Raw genomic sequence first — 9,909 nt, 5'->3', positions numbered from 1 at the left:
AAGACTTCTACACAGCGACGCCGAAGCCCCGGGTTCGATTCCCGACATGGGTACAATGTGTGAAGCCCATTTCTGGTGCCCCCCGCCGTGATATTGCTGGAATATTGCTAAAAGCGGCTTAAAACCATACTCATTCACTCACTCTACACAGCGAATTGAGGCACCCGAAACGACCCTTGCCCACCCAATTGAACACATTTAAATTACTACCCGTGAAGATCCGGGTCAAAATCTTCAGCGACCCATGCTTGTAGTAAGATTTGACGCGTCAGTCACGGTGACTTGATTGATGCATGTTATCGTATCCCAAATACGTAGATCGATGCCCACAATATCAATCACTGTATTGTCTGGTTTAGACTCGATTATTCACAGAACACCGTCATAAAGCTGGAATACTGCTGAATAGCTCGTTGAATAATAAAAATAATTAATACAGGGAAGTTACACATATTGTATTATATAGATTCATATTTAACTTATCTTGAACTAACATACTCGTTTCTGATTGGTTACTGACTGGGTAGTTCTTTTTAATGTACCCCACTGACACAAACGGTGGAAATTCATATCCCCGCTGGGAAATGCCACATGTCGTACCGAGGCGAATACAGTCTTTTATAATATAATTCTATTATCTCGAAACGAAACAGTCAGTCAGAATATCAGTCTGTAATACAAGGGAGATAACTCTGGGTGTGGTAATGTCGTCTGCATGCTGCAAAAATGTCTGTGAAACGGTTCGCTTGTCATACCGATAGTTTATAAATAGATTTTTAAAAACAAAGGGGCGAAAATTATGACAGTAAAATAAATGCATTGTCAACCTTTCCTTTGGGTTATATGGTGTGGTGTACACTTCATGCGAGCTTATATGACGCTTCGGTGTTCACACATAAAGGTTCACACACAGGGTACATCTCACCATAGAGCTCGTCTACCAGCTCGGTGTACACACACAGGGTACATCTCACCATATAGCTCGTCTACCAGCTAGGTGTACACACACAGGGTACATCTCACCATACAGCTCGTTTACCAGCTCGGTGTCAGACACACAGGGTACATCTCACCATAGAGCTCGTCTACCAGCTCGGTGTCAGACACAGGGTACATTTCACCATAGAGCTCGTCTACCAGCTCGGTGTCAGACACAGGGTGCGTCTCACCGTACAGTTCGTCAACAAGCTCGGTGTCAGACACAGTGTACATCTCACAATAGAGCTCCTCTACCAGCTCGGTGAACATATATGTTCACATACAGGGTGCGTCTCACCACAGAGCTCGTCTACCAGCTCGGTGTCAGACACAGGGTACATCTCACCATAGAGCTCGTCTACCAGATCGGTGAACATATAGGTTCACACAAAGGGTGCGTCTCACCATACAGTTCGTCTACCAGCTCGGTGTCAGACACAGTGTACATCTCACAATAGGGCTCCTCTACCAGCTCGGTGAACATATATGTTCACACACAGGGTGCGTCTTACCATAGAGCTCGTCTACCAGCTCGGTGTCAGACACAGGGTACATTTCACCATAGAACTCGTCTACCAGCTCGGTGTCAGACACAGGGTACATTTCACCATAGAGTTCGTCTACCAGATCGGTGAACATATAGGTTCACACACAGGGTGCGTCTCACCATACAGTTCGTCTACAAGCTCGGTGTCACACACAGGGTACATCTCACCATATAGCTCGTCTACCAGCTCGGTGTACATACGGGTTCACACACAGGGTACATCTCACCACAGAGTTCGTCTACCAGCTCGGTGTACACAAACACGCTCCATCTCACGATACAGCTCGTCTACCAGCTCGGTGTACACAAACACACACAGGGTACATCTCACCACAGAGCTCGTCTACCATCTCGGTGTACACACACACACACAGAGAACATCTCACCACAGAGCTCGTCTACCAGCTCGGTGTACACAAACACGCTCCATCTCACGATACAGCTCGTCTACCAGCTCGGTGTACACAAACACACACAGGGTACATCTCACCACAGAGCTCGTCTACCATCTCGGTGTACACACACACACACAGAGAACATCTCACCACAGAGCTCGTCTACCAGCTCGGTGTACACAAACACGCTCCATCTCACGATACAGCTCGCCTACCAGCTCGGTGTACACAAACACACACAGGGTACATCTCACCACAGAGCTCGTCTACCATCTCGGTGTACACACACACACACACAGAACATCTCACCACAGAGCTCGTCTACCAGCTCGGTGTACACAAACACGCTCCATCTCACGATACAGCTCGCCTACCAGCTCGGTGTACACAAACACACACAGGGTACATCTCACCACAGAGCTCGTCTACCATCTCGGTGTACACACACACACACACAGAACATCTCACCACAGAGCTCGTCTACCAGCTCGGTGTACACAAACACGCTCCATCTCACGATACAGCTCGCCTACCAGCTCGGTGTACACAAACACACACAGGGTACATCTCACCACAGAGCTCGTCTACCATCTCGGTGTACACACACACACACACAGAACATCTCACCACAGAGCTCGTCTACCAGCTCGGTGTACACAAACACGGTCCATCTCACGATACAGCTCGTCTACCAGCTCGGTGTACACAAACACACACAGGGTACATCTCACCACAGAGCTCGTCTACCATCTCGGTGTACACACACACACACAGAGAACATCTCACCACAGAGCTCGTCTACCAGCTCGGTGTACACAAACACGGTCCATCTCACCATACAGCTCGTCTACCAGCTCGGTGTACACACACTCTTTGAACTCTTTGGTGTTAGCAAATATACTGAGTTAAGCGGCATTGGTTGAGTTCAGTGTTTTGAGTGGGTTGTCGATCTGACTTACGGAATTACCGAACAAAATATGGTGCTGTATATATTCAAGCAGTTTGTTTACACCGTAATACTTCACTCGAACATATGACAGGCATTGAAAGCATATAAGCACGGCAACTTGGTAAGCTAACATGAGGTGGGCATCCCTAAAGAAAACAAAACAAGCTTTGCAAGGCTTTCGCTCTACATCGCGCGTCACCATTATGACGTCATATCGCTCATTGTGACGCAAAAAATATGACGTCACAGTCGTATATAGAAAAGCGCCAAAATTCCAAGCTCTCTATTGTCTCCAAAACGTAAATACATTCCCTTTGTTGATTTCTGTCGTGTTTTCTGCACGAAATGTATTGCCACACATCCTTTGAATATTGTAGTAAACGCATCTGTGCATTTTGTAACCTGTAATTGTAGATACAATTATTTAAATATGCCTACCGAAAATAACTGAAAATAGTACTATTCTATGAATATTAGCTTCCGCGGTGATGCGGCCGTCAAACCAGTGTTTGAATCAGAGGGTGTTGATTCTGATTGGTCAATCAGAGACTATTAATTCACAATAGAGTAAATTCCAAATTCATGGTAGAATGATTATTGTAAACCTATAGAAAGTGTGTTTTGTGTTGTGATTGGCTAATTTGGGTCACATGACCAAATGTCAGAGGGTGAAAATATGATTTGAATTTCCTGAAGCAAGCGACCGAATCACTGTGTAGGAATACATAATTACTCAGCATTGTTTGCATACTAATTAACAATGGACGCAAATTGAAATACAAAATTCATAACAAATATTTTGATTTGCTCTATTCATTGGAATCATTGGGATTTTAAATTTTTAATTAAAAAAAATTACAATGAAATAATTACCAAAATCACAATCACCATAGCGACTAACGCGCTCCTGGCGAATCCTGAGATATCACTGTTCTGTATATCAAACGGCATAAAAAAAATCCAAGACCAAGCCAATTCTTCAAGAAATGTGTGCATATAATTTAACGAAAAATAATATCGATTTTGGTTAAGTTATATCGTCAGTTTTAGTTATGAAATAAAATGAAACGGCTATTCATGGACACTATTTATATGAACTTATAATATTGACTATTACACTCCCTAGAAATACATACAAGATGAAATGTAAATGTACCTGTCACATGTACACTTGTTCAAATTAAAGAAATATCGTATACGACACTATAAACTTCTCTTCCCGTGTATATTCTGAAAATGCAGATCTCGAGCCAATGTACTCAACGAATAGACGAATGGCTTTGTTTACATTTCCAACAAGTGCAGTTTTTTCAGCGTTCATTTTCACACCTCATTTATTTTGCTTCATTACATCTAGACAATTTGCATTGGTGACAAAGAACATTTGGCATTTGATTCTAAAATGTATGAGGAATTCCAGGATGTAGGTATCGCAGCTGAAATATACGTGATGGTATTTGCGTCTCATTACCGGTGTACGTTATTACCAAAATCACAATCACCATAGCAGCGACAGAACGTTCGATGTTGACGCCTCACAACCGAGTAAGTACGAGGTGTTAAAGAGTGCGCATGTTTTTTTCTAAATAAAACAATAGGTTTACAATATCGATAAATACTGTGTGTGTGTGTCTATTTCCGGGATTTTATCGAGTTTTAGACATATCAGATGAATTGATGCCTTCAGCATGTAATGTTACACACTGTGATTAAATTTCGTTAAATTTGTTTTCTAAATAAGCAATATTTTGAGAGAAGGTGAATATGCATTTGATCTAAAAAAATTGTATTGAAGTATAAATATTATTACAATATTATTGAATTATTCATTTCAGGCCAGCGAGTCAACACAATGAAGTACTAGTATCCGGTGATGGATGTCTGTAGGAGCTTTCTGCTGGCAGTAACACACTGGTTACAATGTGCGTCCTGTCAAAGGACGAGGTTGGTTGGTTGGTTTGTTGTTTAACGCCGCACTCAGCAATATTCCAGCTATATGACGGCGGTCTGTAAATAATCGAGTCTGGACCAGACAATCCAGTGATTAATATAATGAGCATCGATCCACGCAATTGGGATCGATGACATGCATCAACCAAGTCAGCGAGCCTGACCACCCGATCCCGTTAGTCGCCTTTTACGACAAGCAAAGGACGAGGAAGTGAAAAGCCATATTCAATCAACAAATGTGCTTCCTGTCACATTTCACTTAAATAGGACGAGGAAGTGAAAAGCCTTATTCGCTCACAAAACAACATGGCCAATATTTATCAGACACTAAAAAAAGGACATTGTACCATTTGTTTACAAGCAAGAAAATGATTTTCTCCTGGAATTTAATTAGGTGCTTTTGACTGACAAAGACACCCGTTCCATGTTAAGTTTTGAAAACTTATATTGTAAGAAATAAAGACATGAAAATTTCAGTTTGTTTTTCTTTATTAAATATGAGAAATCCAGACTGTTCCATCAACATAATTTGTACCGATACATATATTTTATTTTGGCTTGATTACCAATTTAAGTTGATTCCTTTTCATCTTTTAATATTTTATCTGTACTCATATCTGATCAAGACATTTTCAAACTATTCACGATAAATGTATTAGTAGCTTCCTTTTGATATACAATTACCCATCATCATACAGGATTAGGTCAGGGTGTTCAAGAAGTTGGTGTTTGTATCAATTCTTATATTTCACCAATTTCATGCATATATATATATATATATATATATATATATATATATATATATATATATATATGTATATATATAGCTCTCCTACCAGCTCTGTGTACACATACACGGTACATCACAGCATATAGCTCGTCTACCAGCTCTGTGTATACATACACGTTACATCTCACCATATAGCTCGTCTACCAGCTCTGTGTATACATACACGGTACATCTCACCATATAGCTCGTCCTACTAGCTCTGTGTACACATACACGGTACATCGCACCATACAGCTCATCTACCAGCTCTGTGTACACATACACGCTATATCTCACCATATAGCTCGTCTTCAAGCTCTGTGTACACATACACGGTATATCTCACCATATAGCTCGTCTACTAGCTCTGTGTACTAATACACGGTACATCGCACCATATGACTCGTCTACCAGCTCTGTGTACACATACACGGTACATCTCACCATGTAGCTCGTCTACCAGCTCTGTGTATACATACACGTTACATCTCACCATATAGCTCGTCTACCAGCTCTGTGTATACATACACGGTACATCTCACCATATAGCTCGTCCTACTAGCTCTGTGTACACATACACGGTACATCGCACCATACAGCTCATCTACCAGCTCTGTGTACACATACACGCTATATCTCACCATATAGCTCGTCTTCCAGCTCTGTGTACACATACACGGTATATCTCACCATATAGCTCGTCTACTAGCTCTGTGTACTAATACACGGTACATCGCACCATATGACTCGTCTACCAGCTCTGTGTACACATACACGGTACATCTCACCATGTAGCTCGTCTACCAGCTCTGTGTACACATACACGGTACATCTCACCAAATAGCTCGTCTAGCAGCTCTGTGTACACATACACGGTACATCTCACCATATAGCTCGTCTACCAGCTCTGTGTACACATACACGGTACATCTCACCATATCGCTCGTCTACCAGCTCTGTGTACACATACACGATACATCTCACCATATAGCTCGTCTACCAGCTCTGTGTACACACACACGTTACATCTCACCATACAGCTCGTCTACCAGCTCTGTGTACACATACACGGTACATCTCACCATACAGCTCGTCTACCAGCTCTGTGTACACATACACGGAACATCTCACCATATAGCTCGTCTACTAGTTCCGTGTACACATACACGGTACATCTCACCATATAGCTCGTCTAGCAGCTCTGTGTACACATACACGATACATCTCACCATATAGCTCGTCTACCAGCTCTGTGTACACATACACGGTACATCTCACCATACAGCTCGTCTACCAGCTCTGTGTACACATACACGGAACATCTCACCATATAGCTCGTCTACTAGTTCCGTGTACACATACACGGTACATCTCACCATATAGCTCGTCTACCAGCTCTGTGTACACATACACGGTACATCACAACATATAGCTCGTCTACCAGCTCTGTGTATACATACACGTTACATCTCACCATATAGCTCGTCTACCAGCTCTGTGTACACATATAGTGTACATCTCACCATAAAGCTCGTCTACCAGCTCTGTGTACACATACACGGTATATTCACCATATAGCTCGTCTACCAGCTCTGTGTACACATATAGTGTACATCTCACCATAAAGCTCGTCTACCAGCTCTGTGTACACATACACGGTATATTCACCATATAGCTCGTCTACCAGCTCTGTGTACACATACACGTTACATCTCACCATATAGCTCGTCTAGCAGCTCTGTGTACACATACACGGTACATCTCACCATATAGCTCGTCTACCAGCTCTGTGTACACATACACTTTACATCTCACCATATAGGTCGTCTACCAGCTCTGTGCACACACACGGTACATCTTACCATATAGCTCGTCTACCAGCTTTGTGTATACATACACGGTATATCTCACCATACAGCTCGTCTAACAGCTCTGTGTACACATACACGTTACATCGCCCCATATAGCTCGTCTACCAGCTCTGTGTACATATACACGGTACATCTCACCATATAGCTCGTCTATCAACTCTGTGTACACATACACGGTACATCGCACCATATAGCTCGTCTACCAGCTTTGTGTACACATACACGGTAATTCTCACCATATAGCTCGTCTACCAGCTCTGTGTACACATACACGGTAATTCTCACCATATAGCTCGTCTAGCAGCTCTGTGTACACATACACGGTACATCTCACCATATAGCTCGTCTACCAGCTCTGTGTACACATACACGGTACATCTCACCATACAGCTCGTCTACCAGCTCTGTGTACACATACACGGTACATCTCACCATATAGCTCTGTGTATACATACACGGTACATCTCACCAAATAGCTCGTCTACCAGCTCTGTGTACACATACACGGTACATCGCACTATAAAGCTCGTATACCAGCTCTGTGTACACATAGACGATATATCACACGATATAGCTCGTCTGCCATCTCTGTGTACACATACACGGTAATTCTCACCATATAGCTCTGTGTACACATACACGGTAATTCTCACCGTATAGCTCTTCTACCAGCTCTGTGTACACATACACGGTACATCTCACCATATAGCTCGTCTACCAGCTCTGTGTACACATACACGGTATATCTCACCATATAGCTCGTCTACCAGCTCTGTGTACACATACACGGTATATCTCACCATATAGCTCGTCTACCAGCTCTGTGTACATATACACGGTAATTCTCACCATATAGCTCGTCTACCAGCTCTGTGTACACATACACGGTACATCTCACCATATAGCTCGTCTACCAGCTCTGTGTACACACAAACGGTACATCGAACCATATAGCTCGTCTTCCAGCTCTGTGTACACATACACGGTATATCTCACCATATAGTTCGTCTACCAGCTCTGTGTACACATACACGGTACATCTCACCATATAGCTCGTGTACCAGCTCTGTGTACACATACACGGTATATCTCACCATATAGCTCGTCTACCAGCTCTGTGTACACATACACGGTATATCTCACCATATAGCTCGTCTACCAGCTCTGTGTACACATACACGGTATATCTCAGCATATAGCTCGTCTACAAGCTCTGTGTACACATACACGGTACATCTCACCACATTGCTCGTCTACCAGCTCTGTGTATACATACACGGTACATCTCACCAAATAGCTCGTCTACCAGCTCTGTGTACACATACACGGTACATCGCACTATAAAGCTCGTATACCAGCTCTGTGTACACATAGACGATATATCACACGATATAGCTCGTCTGCCATCTCTGTGTACACATACACGGTAATTCTCACCATATAGCTCTGTGTACACATACACGGTAATTCTCACCGTATAGCTCTTCTACCAGCTCTGTGTACACATACACGGTACATCTCACCATATAGCTCGTCTACCAGCTCTGTGTACACATACACGGTATATCTCACCATATAGCTCGTCTACCAGCTCTGTGTACACATACACGGTATATCTCACCATATAGCTCGTCTACCAGCTCTGTGTACATATACACGGTAATTCTCACCATATAGCTCGTCTACCAGCTCTGTGTACACATACACGGTACATCTCACCATATAGCTCGTCTACCAGCTCTGTGTACACACAAACGGTACATCGAACCATATAGCTCGTCTTCCAGCTCTGTGTACACATACACGGTATATCTCACCATATAGTTCGTCTACCAGCTCTGTGTACACATACACGGTACATCTCACCATATAGCTCGTGTACCAGCTCTGTGTACACATACACGGTATATCTCACCATATAGCTCGTCTACCAGCTCTGTGTACACATACACGGTATATCTCACCATATAGCTCGTCTACCAGCTCTGTGTACACATACACGGTATATCTCAGCATATAGCTCGTCTACAAGCTCTGTGTACACATACACGGTACATCTCACCACATTGCTCGTCTACCAGCTCTGTGTACACATACACGGTACATCTCACCATATAGCTCGTGTACCAGCTCTGTGTACACATACACGGTATATCTCACCATATCGCTCGTCTACCAGCTCTGTGTACACATACACGGTATATCTCACCATATAGCTCGTCTACCAGCTCTGTGTACACACACACGGTACATCTCACCATATAAGTCGTCTACCAGCTCTGTGTACACATACACGATACATCTCACCATATAGCTCGTCTACCAGCTCGGTGTACACACACACGGTGCATCTCACCATATAAGTCGTCTACCAGGTCTGTGTACACATACACGGTACATCTCACCATATAGCTCGTCTACCAGCTCTGTGTACACATACACGTTACATC

This window comes from Haliotis rufescens, unplaced genomic scaffold (assembly GCF_023055435.1).
Source record: "Haliotis rufescens isolate VD_foot unplaced genomic scaffold, xgHalRufe1.0.p SCAF_100, whole genome shotgun sequence".
NCBI lineage: Eukaryota > Metazoa > Mollusca > Gastropoda > Lepetellida > Haliotidae > Haliotis > Haliotis rufescens.
This window is presented reverse-complemented; position numbering follows the sequence as displayed.